The sequence below is a fragment of the Mobula hypostoma genome, chromosome 9 (genome assembly GCF_963921235.1).
Source record: "Mobula hypostoma chromosome 9, sMobHyp1.1, whole genome shotgun sequence".
Taxonomy (NCBI): Eukaryota; Metazoa; Chordata; class Chondrichthyes; order Myliobatiformes; family Myliobatidae; genus Mobula; species Mobula hypostoma.
The window spans coordinates 110584853-110598220 of NC_086105.1; positions in this window are offsets into that span (position 1 = coordinate 110584853).

The window sequence follows — 13368 nt, forward strand, 5'->3', positions numbered from 1 at the left end:
AGGTTACAAGTTTGAGAGAGCCATGGTTTTCAAGGGATATTGGAAACTTGGTTTGGAAAAAGAGAGAGGTCTACAATAAATATAGGCAGCTTGGAGTAAATGAGGTGCTCGAGGAATACAAAGAACGTCAAAAGAATCTTAAGAAAGAAATTAGAAAAGCTAAAAGAAGATATGAGGTTGCTTTGGCAAGTAATGTGAAAATAAATCCAAAGGGTTTCTACAATTATATTAATAGCAAAAGGATAGTGAGGGATAAAATTGGTCCCTTAGAGAATCAGAGTGGACAGCTATGTGCGGAGATGGGGGAGATTTTGAACAATTTCTTTTCTTCGGTATTCACTAAGGAGAAGGATATTGAATTGTGTAAGATAAGGGAAACAAGTAGGGTAGTTATGAAAACTATGATGATTAAAGAAGAGGAAGTACTGGTGCTTTCAAGGAATATAAAAGTGGATAAGCCTCTGGGTCCTGACAGGATATTCCCTAGGACCTTGAGGAAAGTTAGTGTGGAAATAGCAGGGACCCTGACAGAAATATTTCAAATGTCATTAGAAACGGGGATGGTGCAGGAGGATTGGCGTATTGCTCATGTTGTTCCATTGTTTAAAAAGGGTTCTAAGAGTAAACCTAGCAATCACTGGCCTATGAGTTTGACGTCAGTGGTGGGTAATTTGATGGAAAGTATTCTTAGAGATGATATATATAATTATCTGGATTGACAGGGTCTGATTAGGAACAGTTAACATGGATTTGTGTGTGGAAGGTCATGTTTGACAAATCTTACTGAATTTTTTGAAGAGGTTACTAGGAAAGTTGATGAGGGTAAAGCAATGGATGTTGTCTATATGTACTTCAGTAAGGCCTTTGACAAGGTTCCACATGGAAGATTAGTTAGGAGGGTTAAATCGTTAGGTATTAATATCAAAGTAGTAAAATGGATTCAGCAGTGGCTGGATGGGAGACACCAGGGAGTAGTGGTGGATAACTGTTTGTCAGATTGGAGGCCGGTGTCTAGTGGTGTGCCTCAGGGATCTATACTGGGTCCAATATTGTTTGTCATATATATTAATGATCTGGATGATGGGGTGGTAAATTGGATTAGTAAGTATGCAGATGATACTAAGATAGGTGGAGTTGTGGATAATGAAGTAGGTTTTCAAAGCTTGCAGAGAGATTTAGGCCAGTTAGAAGAGTGGGCTGAAAGATGGCAGATGGAGTTTAATGCTGATAAATGTGAGGTGCTACATTTTGGTAGGACTAATCAAAATAGGACATACATGGTAAGTGGTATGGCATTGAAGAATGCAGTAGAACAGAGGGATCTAGGAATAATGGTGCATAGTTCCCTGGAGGTGGAATCTCATGTGGATAGGGTGGTGAAGAAAGCCTTTGGTATGCCGGCCTTTATAAACCAGAGCATTGAGTATAGGAGTTGGGATGTAAAGTTGAAATTGTACAAGTCATTGGTAAGGCCAAATTTGGAGTATTGTGTACAGTTCTGGTCACCGAATTATAGGAAAGATGCCAGCAAATTTGAGAGAGTACAGCGAAGATTTACTAGAATGTTACCTGGGTTTCATCTCCTAAGTTACAGAGAAAGGTTGAACAAGTTAGGTCTTTATTCTTTGGAGTGTAAAAGGTTGAGGGGGGACTTGATAGAGGTATTTAAAATTATGAGGGAGATAGATAGAGTTGATGTGAATAGGCTTTTTCCATTGAGAGTGGGGGAGATTTAAACAAGAGGACATGAGTTGAAAGTTAAAGGGCAAAAGTTGAGGGGTAACATGAGGGGAAACTTCTTTACTTAGAGAGTGGTAGCTGTGTGGAATGAGCTTCCAGCAGAAGTGGTTGAGGCAGGTTCGAGGTTGTCGTTTAAAGTTAAATTGGATAGCTATATGGACAGGAAAGGAATGGAGGGTTATGGGCTGAGTGCAGGTCGGTGGGACTAGGTGAGAGTAGGAGTTCGGCATGGACTAGAAGGGCCGAGATGGCCTGTTTCCGTGCTTTAATTGTGATATGGTTATATGGTTATTATGCGTTGCATTGTAATACTGCTGCAAAGACAACAAATTTCACCACATGTGCCAGTGACGTTGGACCTGATCCTGATCTGAAAGTTCCAACACCAGCTACTTTTGGATCTCTTCCCGTATTTTGTATGTTACTTTTGGATCCTGCTGTCCAACAACACCATTATAACAAGAACATGAGAAACAGCATCAAGCACAAGTCTGCTCTGCCATTAATTACGGTTTTGGCAGAATCCCTAGATCAACACTACTTTCCAATCTTAATGCCCTTGAGTTCTTCAGTGCTCAAAAAGACATTGATCTCAGTCTTAAAAATACACATCAATTCAACAGCCATAGCCTTCTGAGATGAATTCACAAGGCTCGAGATGAAGAGTATTCACTTTATTTCTTTTGTAAATAGCCGACCATAAAATATGGCATGAGTACAATACTTTGTGGCCACTTTCAAAATGGAAATTGTTGGGTGTCTAAAGCAACATACAAGAAATAGTTTGTGCACAACCTATGTCTACAAAACATGGACAGATGGTAATCTCAACATAGTGCAAAGCTGATTTACTGTCTGTATTTCTGCTGGACAGCTTAATGTCGTATAAACATGTATTCAGCATCAAAGACCCTCAGCAGCACTTTCTAAAGGGATCACTGCCTAATTTAAAGTGAGCTAATGATTTAATTTGAATGTCGATTGCTATGATTGAACAAGTGTTCTTTTCTATAGTATTTTTAAAGTGTAGGAGCAATGGTATGCCAAGTGCTAAGGGAGCTTTTGGTGACTTCAAGGCATATGATGCTTTCATCAGATGGATGCCTTGATGGGCATTCTGCTCGTTAGCTGGGAGAATGGTCAGAGGGCAGATGGATCAAACTGCTGGAAGTTTGCTCAAGGTGCTCACAATGGCCGTTGTTTTATTCTAGAATGTTCAGTTCGCATTTTACAGCCCAAACCTCAGGGAGGAACAATGTATGAAGCAGCTGCACCTCAGTAAGGACACCCACGCTGAAATCTGATGCCTGCCTGCCTCGCTGCTGCAACACATCACTAGAAGGCAAGGTCACTAAGCCAGCGGTTGACAGGCTGATTCGAACCATGAACCATTTGATGTTAGGCTCCTATTACTGGAACAGGAAAGACTTGCAGTGTCACATTCTTTTCTGACAATTGCCTGAGGGAAACCATGGTGTCATGCAAAGAGATACATGTATATTTTACTCTTTTTTTCTCCCCAGAGAGCAGGTGAGCTCACTTCAGGGGAAATGCGGGCTTCTCCAAGGACAAAGAGTCTATTATGCACAAGGTACAGTTTAAAGCTTCACACATGACTGACCTGATCTTCAATACTCCATGCCCAAACTAGCTCTTATGATCAATGGAGGAAGACAGTTGGGTTCTGTTGTTGGGGACCATGGGTGGAGACCGCAGGTTAAAACTATTGGAGTACAAGGTTAAGGAAACAATTCGGTTGCAATCAATAGACAGGGCGCTCGGGGAGACATTGGTAGTGAGTGAGTGGGGTTGGGAACAAACACTAAGAAAAGCACATAAAAGGAAGATTCACCTGTAGGATGATCTATACCTCAGATTATCCATCAGCGGGCCCTGTAAAGTCAGAGCCCCTTTAAGAGACACTGAAACAACAGTCACGGTACAGCCCTCTGGACTGCAGTGGATTGCCTTTAATAAATAGCACAAAACATACATATCACACTATTTAGAATCACTGTGAATGTTTTCATGCTTAACACGACCAATGGATTTTTCTCCCTGTTACCAAAGATATTATTTTTTGCAGAGGTGTTGTTCCAATAAAATCCTTGCTCTAGATACTCCTGGCTATGTTGATACCAACATTATATTTCCCATTTGTTGATCATCAACACGGAATATGTTTCTTTTTAAAAAGGGGTCAGTACTGCAATACGGGTAATGCAACAGCCAATTTGTATGAGGCAATGTAACACTAACCAGAATTCCATTACAAGTAGGTAATATAGATAGGCAATTGTGCAAAAATCCTGTGGCATTGTTCTTGGTAACAGAGGACTAAGCCTCAGTTTAATGATGAAGCCATCTTACATCATCAGGTGCAAGCTGAAATAGTGCTGAGATTTCCCTGCTTGGCACATTTTGTGGAATCAAACACACAGCTGCTGACAGTAAAGGCTGCCAACTCTATCTGTGAAAGTTTAGAATGTTCCACTATACAAATAACATTATGTTATTAAGTGCAGGATGTTACATGCCGCATAACATTCCACACGACCAATAAAAGTCAATTTCATTTTCAATTACCATGCGCTGTAATATCTGTTTTAAAAAAAGTAAAGTCTTATTTTTCATGCAATTTTGCTGGGTTTATCCCAAGCTAATGAAGGCTCTTTGAAATTTTCCACATTGACATTTTCTGTTAGAGAGTACTTCCTTCAAAAGAAGTTTCCCATCTTTATTGGGACTTTGCTTTTACGAGCACTCAAGGAGAATAAGGAATTGGTGAAAAGTGTCATATTTGGAGCTCTTGCTAATATGATCAAGCTGACAGGACAAGGAAAGGACTATTTTCATTTATGTTTTTACTAACAACAATCTGTTTTTCCTTCAAGGTGCGAAGTCTTGCATGTAAGGAGCTGCCTGATAGTTTTACAAAGAACAAAATCATTGACTGAACCTTAAATTTCTTTCATATCACAGAAATATCAACATTTAAAAAAATGTTTCCTTAAAATTGTTACAGATCCTAGCATATAATCACTTATGTGAATTTTCAATTAAATCTCAAAGATTTCCAGTAAAGGAGGGAGGAGAAGATGGCGGCGCGATGCAGCTTGCAGCGGCCACTCTGGTGGTGATGTCTGTTGTTTGTCAAGTAGGGTGCCGTGCACAATCCTGATTTGATGGAGACGGATGTGAGAACATGGGGGAACATCTGGTGAAACTTCTGAAATACCTGCTTCGCTGCTGCTGCTTCTGTGTGGTCCAGAATCTCCGGAGGAGAAGGCCCTGAGTCCTTGGCTTTGCTTGTTGCTCGGAGGCTGGGGCGGGGTCGAAGCGCTCAGCAGAGAATGGTGCTCAGAGAGGCTGTGTCGGAGGGGCTGGTTGGAGGCTTGAAGTTTTCAGAATGGACTCAGAGTCCGCTTCGGTCGGGTGCTTCCAATGGTGCTGCATCAGCAAGTTGGCGGGGCTTGGAGGTTCATGGCAGGGACAGTTCCTCCCTTCTGACAGCTGCATGAGATGATGAGTCTATCAGGACTTTGAGACTTTTTTTTACCATGCCCATGATCTGCTCTTTATCAAATTATGGTATTGTTTGCACTGTTGTAACTATATGTTATAATTATGTGGTTTTCTCAGTTTTAATCTTGGTTTGTCCCGTGTTTTTCTTGTGATATCATTCTGGAGGAACGTTGTATCATTTTTTAATGCATGCTTTTCTAAATGACAATAAACGAGGACTGAGTGTCCTCATAATCTAATCTAATCTAAATGCAAAAATATATCTTACTCAAACCCTCAAGAGATGTTGTAAATGAAAGTACACTTGGTAGAGCTCCTTGAATTTTCCATTTGTAAATAAAATGGCCCATTGTTCTTGAAATATTGTGCAATATTTGCAATTCTTTTAAAAGGTCAAATAGTTGCCTTCTATTTGATGTGCTCAATAGCTTTGCTATTCTGACCTTACTTTTGCTCTCATTTCTTTGTGTACAATGGTACAATTGCATAAGGAAAACGATAGAAAGACGCAGCCACTTTACATCTCTCATCATTTTAGTCCTGCTTACTGCCAAAATCATAATATCCCACAAATCAATATCTAGTCGTTACTATAAAAACTCTCTACTCTGTTCCATTATTCAAGTAGGCATTTCCACACCCTGTATGTGGTAATATCAGACAAATTGCTTTCCTCTCATAGAGTGAAGAATCATTTATAAAACCTACTAAGAACAGGCTCAGTGCGTATTCAGTTTCTCTCAACTATAATGCCCTTCTTGGCTTCCGAATGTAACTTTGCTTTAAAGAGAGCTGTTAATTCCCACTGTTCCAAACACAAAAGACAGAGAAACAAAGAGAGTGGGGGAACATTTTCACTTTGGATCCTCATGTGAACTATACAATCCCCAATAGGTTATCTATTGTCATTGCAATGGAAAAGTAAATTGAGTATACTGTATAATCGGCAGCTGACTCAAATTGTCCATTTTATAATATTACTATGAGACCCAAAAAATGTTGACAGCAAGCCGATCATTGCCTTTTCCTCATTTCATATCATTTTAAAATAACATTTTAATACTCCTTTCTTTCAATGACATTCCACTTATATTTTTAATACTTTATCTACACCTTTCTCTACCAATGAAAAGGTACCATTCTTGAACATGCAGCTTATTATTGGGTGGATAAAGGCTGGGGTGTATTATGACAAGCAGCGCTGAATCTTCAACAACCACACTACAAAAGGGACTGGAGCAGAATCGGAATCAGGTTTAATATCACAGGCATAGGTCATGAAATTTGTCGTCTTTCCAGCAGCACTATAATGCAATACGTAATATAGAAAAAACAGAATTACTGTGAGAATATACATATATAATAGTTAAATTAAATAAATAGTACAAAAATAGAAATAAAAAAATAGTGAGGTAGTGTTCATGGGTTCAATGTCCATTCAGAAATCGGATGGCAGAGGGGAAGAAGCTGTCCCTGAATCACTGAGTCTGTGCCTTCAGGCTCCTGTACCTCCTTCCTGGCGGCAGCAATGAGAACAAGGCATGACCTGGGTGATTAGGGTCCTTAATGGCGGACACCACCTTTTAGAGATATCGCTCCTTGGAGATGTCCTGGACACTACGGAGGCTAGTGGCCCCTGATGGAGCTGACTAAGTTTACAACTCTCTGCAGATTATTTCGATCCTGTACGGGAGCACCCCCCCCACCACCCCCGCCAAAGCAGACGTACTCTCCTCAGTACAAGTGGAGAATGGTACATCTGAATGATACTCATTTTGTTACTCTATTTGTTCCCTCTCAGCTTGTGAAATTTAACCTATCAGCTTTCTGTTCTCTTTGACATGTCCACCGTAGCCTTTCTGCTCAATGGCTTGATGCCCTTACCCAATATAAACAAATTCTCTCGCACCCTAGCCCCTGTTACATTGCAAAGGTAATTTCATCAATCACGTAATAGATAAAATTAGGTTTTTGAAAATATATCTTTAACCATTTATTGACAATTAAAGTGGACTACATCAAGGGGATATTAAGGACAAGCACACGTTTGTACATCCGTTGAGGTCACGGATCAGACTTGGTTGATTTTCGAGGCTTTTGTAGGTTTGTGAGGATGGTTTTGGGGACAGAGAGGGAAGTTGGGGGTAAGGTTAGGGTTTAGTTACATGGTTGTGGGGAAATTAGAGGACAAAACAGAGTCTAAACCTTTGCTCTGAGTTTGAAGTCCAGCGACATGGACATGGTTGGATGTGACAGTGGCCTCCTAGGTAAGTGAATCAGTGGGACCAGAGATCGAGGCCGAATATTCAGGGCCCATCATCAGTGTGTCCGGAGTTTGAGGCCTGGAGTTCACGTCCTCATCGGCAAGCTCTGGGTCGATACCGAAGATCAAAGCCTGAAGGTCAATCGAAAGTCTGGAAGTCAAGACTCGATGGCTGAAGCTGTGAATCTCTGCACGTCCATTGGGGAAACAAGGACCCACTATGTTTGAAACCATGAGTCCTGGAGACAGATGACAGCCATTCCGGATATATGCATGTGTGGGTAGGAGGGAGGAACAGAGCTTGTTTTGCTGTTGTTATATGATCTGTTTTGTTGTGTTCTGTGTTGTCTTGCTAGACATTCTGATACGCTATGTCATCGCCAGAATGTGTGACAACACTTGTGGGCTGCCCCAGCACACCCTTGGGTGTGTTGGTTTAATGTAAATTACACCTTTCGCTGTATATTTCGAATTCTTGTACAGGTGATAAATCAATCTAAATCTGAATCTGAAATTGGAACTCTCGAATAGATCAGGTACATTCCTGTGAGATCCCACAGAGATTAGTATAGCAATGTGAAGAAACGTCATTGTTGTTGTGTCCAAACAGGTTAAGAGTGTAATCAGGCGACAGCACACCAATTCAGTTCAATCGCTCGGAATTTCATGTTCTGGTCAACTACCTCAGAAACATCAAGAAAGCAAAAGCAGAAAATTGCCAATTAGATACAGAGTTAAATGAAAAATAAATACAATGACTGCACCGTGTAATTCAGATGAGAGCATGAAAGCCAATAAGAAATTTGCTGTTAGGGCGGGGGATGAAAAAAATACCTGCAAATTCACCAGAAGCAAGGTTAAACACTGGTACACAGGATCAGATCAAAACTTCGATGAGCAGCCTTATGAGGATCATTTGGTGACGCTCTCACAACAGATTGTTCGGATTAGGAGAACATTATGCCGGTGACCTCCCCTCACTGCCACTTTAATCAGCTTGGACCATGCTCATCCAGTACAAAAAGGTCCATTCCTCTGCTGACCTCCTTGGTCCATGGCTCCATGAATTCATCCACTACCAATCCCCTCATCAAAAACCAGCAGCCTTCCGCCAGCTCTACTACCAAAGAAGCAATGAGATATGCAATGTATATTTCATAAGATATATATTGATGTCACAGGCACATAGGAGATGAATACAAAGGAATAGTATCAGATAATTAGCTATTTTATATGATTAATTTAGGTGTTAATTTATAAATTTGATTCTAAATACATACTTGGTCATGGCTTGTCATGACCAAAAGCATATGACAATCAGTGATAAAAGTAAGCTGGTGAATAGAAACATAAAAACATAGAAAATAGGAGCAGGAGTAGGCCATTTGGCCCTTCGAGCCTGCACCGCCATTCAGTATGATCATGGCTGATCATCCAACTCAGAACCCTGTACCTGCCTTCTCTCCATACCCCCTGATCCCTTTAGCCACAAGGGCCATATCTAACTCCCTCTTAAATGTAGCCAATGAACTGGCCTCAACTGTTTCCTGTGGCAATAGTTGTTTATATCCAAATTTTCAGGATTGCCATCCAAAATCTCCCTGCCTTTCTTCCTTTAAAATCCTCATTAAAAAGCAATGGTCCAGAAATTCTAGGGCACTCAGATAAGTGTAATTCATAGGTATTGAGGTTATCTTCCAGCTGCATTTTTTAAATGATATCCTGCCCTAGACTGTGGCCGAACCCAAACAATAGGAAGATTAGCATGGTGTCAAGGGAGTGATTGGATGAGAAGAGGATTCTCACCAAGGAATGGGGCTGAGAAGAAAGATATCAAAGAGTGTTCAAAGATGGAGCTCAGTGCATTGAGACGTGGGAGCACAGGAGGAAGGCAGAAGGATGAAACATTGCAGAATTCTCACTGGAACATTTGTATTTGGGCAATCCTAGTAGATCAAATTCCTCATATTGCAATGTTGGACTCAGAACCAGAATTAAACATGCTAAACTTGACAACTTCTTTCTGCCATCCAACTTGAAGGTCTCCATAAAATTGGTTCTTCAAATCTGCCGCTGATAGTCCTGCCCGACATTTAGCAATGTAAGAGCCAGGAGTCATCACAGAGGCTTTCTGAAATTGAAAACCAAAGCAAAGAGTGCTTTTAATCTAATTTCAGGGGTTATTAAGGCAGATGAAAATGTAGCACAGTTACAGATAGGCAGGTATGATGCTGAGGGCATCACTAATCATGGCTAAAAGAAGATTATAGCTGGGAGTTTAATGCGCAAGGATACCCAGTGTATCACAAGGACAGGCAGGTAGATGGAGAAGATAGCTTGGTTCTGTTGGTAAAAAATGAAATAAAATCATGAGAAAGAGATGACATAGGGTCAGAATCATTGTGGGTAGAGCCAAGGAACTGCAAGGGTAAAAAGACCCCGATGGGAGTTGTATATAGGCCCCCAAACAGTAATAAGGATGTGGTCTACAAATTACAATGAGAGATAGAAAACACATGCCAAAAAGGCAATGTTACAAAAGTCATGGGGGCTTTCAAAACGCAGGTAGATTGGGAAAATCAGGTTGGTGAAGGATCCCAAGAGGGAGAGTCCTAGGATGCCTAAGAGATGGAGCTTTAGAGAAGCTCATGGTTGACCCCAATAGGGTATCAGCTATTCTGGAATGGGGTGTTGTGCAATGAATGAAAATTGATCAGAGGGAGCTTAAGGGAAAAGAACCCTCTGGGGCAAGTGATTATAATATGATCAAATTCACTCTGGAATTTGAGAAGGAGAAGCTAGAGTCGAGATATATCAATATTAGAGATGCATTAGAGAGGAGTTGGCCAAAATTGATTGGAAAAGAACACTGGCAAGGATGACAGCAGAGCAGCAATGGAATTTCTGGAAACAATTTGGATTTTGGGGGTCAGTAGCGTGTGAAGTTATCATTACTAGGGAAAAGGTTCCTGGGAAGCTGAAAGGTCTGAAGTTAGGTAAATCACCTGGACTAGATGGTGTACACCCCAGGAATCTGAAAGAGGTGGCTGAAGAGATTAGAGAGCCAAAATCACTAGATTTTGGAATGGTTCTGGAAGACTGGAAAATTGCAAATGTAACTCCACTCTTCAAGAAGGGAGAGAGGCAGAAGAAAGGAAATTATAGACCAGTTAGTCTGACCTCAGTGGTTAGGAAGATATTCGAGTTGATTGTTAAGGATGTGGTTTTGATCTGATCAATGCTTTCGGTGTAATCAAGAAATTGGTACTTTCTTACATTCTATTTGGTCTTGTTCCAAAATTCAAACTTTTTGGATAAATTTAAGAGTTTCATTGGAACAAATTACTGGAACTCAACTTCCACATAACCCTATATTATTTCTATTAGGTGATATTGAAGGGATAAAACCGAAACTTAAACTGAATAAATATCAGAAAGAATTTATAAAAATTGCATTGGCAGTAGTCAAGAAGACTATAGCAGTTACTTGGAAATTGGATTCGTATTTAAGTATGGATCGTTGGAATAATGAAATTTCTAACCATATTCCACTCAAAAAAATTACTTATAATTTAAGTGATAAATATGATACATTTTTGAATATTTGGTGCCCATGTTTACAAAAGATAGGATGGCATATTTAGTTGCTCCGATGATAAAGATGCTGGTCCCTTGGAGAAAGTAATAAATAAATATACTAAATTTATTTTGAATCCCATGGAGCATGTGGAAACCTTCCAATATCCAGGCAGTTCTTTTTTTTCTTTTATTTTAGGTAGGGGTATATATCAGGGGGAAGGGTTAAGGGGAGGGGGGAGGGTAGATACTATCATTCCATGTAATCACTTCGAAAACTCAATAAAAATTATATTTCAAAAAAAGGATGTGGTTTTGGGGTATTTGGAGGCACATGATAAAATAGGCCATAGTCAGCATATTTTCCTCAAATCTGTTGGAATTCTTTGAAGCAATAAAAAGCAGGACAGACAAATTTTGTGTACTTGGATTTTCAGAAGGCCTTTGACAAGGTACTATCCATGAGGCTGCTCAACAAGCTATGAGCCCTAGGAAAGATTCTCACATGATTCTAGCAGTAGCTGATTGGCAGGTGGCAAAGAATAAGAATAAAGGGAGCTTTTTCTGGTTGGCTGCCACTGACTAGCGGTGTTCCACAGGGGTCGGTGTTGCGACAGATTCCTTTTACATTATATGTCAATGATCTGGATGATGGAATTGATGGCTTTGCTGCAAAGTTTGCAGATGATATGAAGGTAAGCGGAGGGGCAGGTAGTTTTGAGGTAGTAGAGAGGCTACAGCAGGACTTAGACATATTAGGAAAATGGGCAAATAAGTGGCAGATAGAATAGTTTCATGAAGTGTCCGGTCATGCACTTCGGTAGAAGAAACAAAAGGGTAGAGAAATTTCAAAAATATGAGGTGCAAAGGGACTCGGGAGCCCTTGTGCAGGATTCCCTAAAGGCTAATTTGCAAGTTGAGTCTGTGGTATGGAAGGCAAATGTGATATTAGCATTCATTTCAAGAGGACTAGAATATCAAAGCAAGGATGTAATGTTGAGGCATTATCAAGCACTGTTGAGGCCTCACTTGGAGTATTGTGGGCAGTTTTGGGCCCTATTTTAGAAAGAATGTGCTCACACTGGAGAAGGTTCAAAGGAAGCTTCATGAAAATGATTCCAGGATAGGACGGCTTGTCACATGCAGAGCATTTGATGGCACTGAGTCTGTATTCACTAGAATTCAGAAAAATGAGGGGTGACCTCATTCAAGCTTATCGAATGGTGAAAGGCCTTGATAGAGTGGATGTGTAGAGGATGTTTCCTATGGTGGAAGAATCAAGGTCTAGGGGACACAGCCTCAAAATAGTGAGATGTCCTTTCAGAATGGAGATGAGGAGGAACTTCTTTACCCAGAGAGTGGTGAATCTGTGCAATTCATTGCCACAGGCAGCTGTGGAGGCCAAGTTTTTATATATATATATATATATATATTTAAGGCGGAGGTTGATAGATTCTTGATTGGTCAAGGCATGAAGGGATACGGGGAGAAGGCAGGAGATTGGAGCTGAGGAAAATTGGATCAGCCAGGATGGAATGGTGGAGCAAACTCGATGGGCCAAATGGCCTGATTCTGCTCCTATATATTATGGTCTTATTTTGGCAGAAGGGAAGCCCCCAAGGGAATCACTTCCTCTTCTTCAAATAACATTTCTATTATTTTCTCAAATAATAGAAATTTGACATAATTAAATCTTCCACATGTTGGCTTCAATACATCCTTGTGCAATTGGATCCACGATTTCCTCACTTGCTGGCCTCAGTCAGTTTGAATTGGCAACACCACCTCCTCCACAATCTCCGTCAACACAGGTAGACCACAAGATTCTGTGCTTAGCCCCCTGCTATAGTCACTTTACACTTATGACTATGTGGCTAAGCACAGTTCCAGTGCCATATTCGTTTGCTGATGACACCACTGTCATCGGCCAAATCAAAGGTGATGATGAATCAGCATAGAGGAGGGAGATTGAAGATCTGTCTGCAAGACCAAAAAGCTGCTTATTGAATTCAGTAGGAGGAAACCAGAGGTCCATGAGCCAGTTCTCAGAGGATTAGAGATGGACAGGGTCAGCAACTTTAAATTCCTTGGTGTTATCATTTTAGAGGACCTGCCCTGGGCCCAGCATGCAAATGCAATTGCAAAGAAAGCACCACAGCACCTCTACTTCTTTGCAAAGATTTGGCATGACATCTAAAACTTTGACAAACTTCTACAGATGTGTGGTGGAGAGTATATTGACTGGCTGCATCACAGTCTGGTAT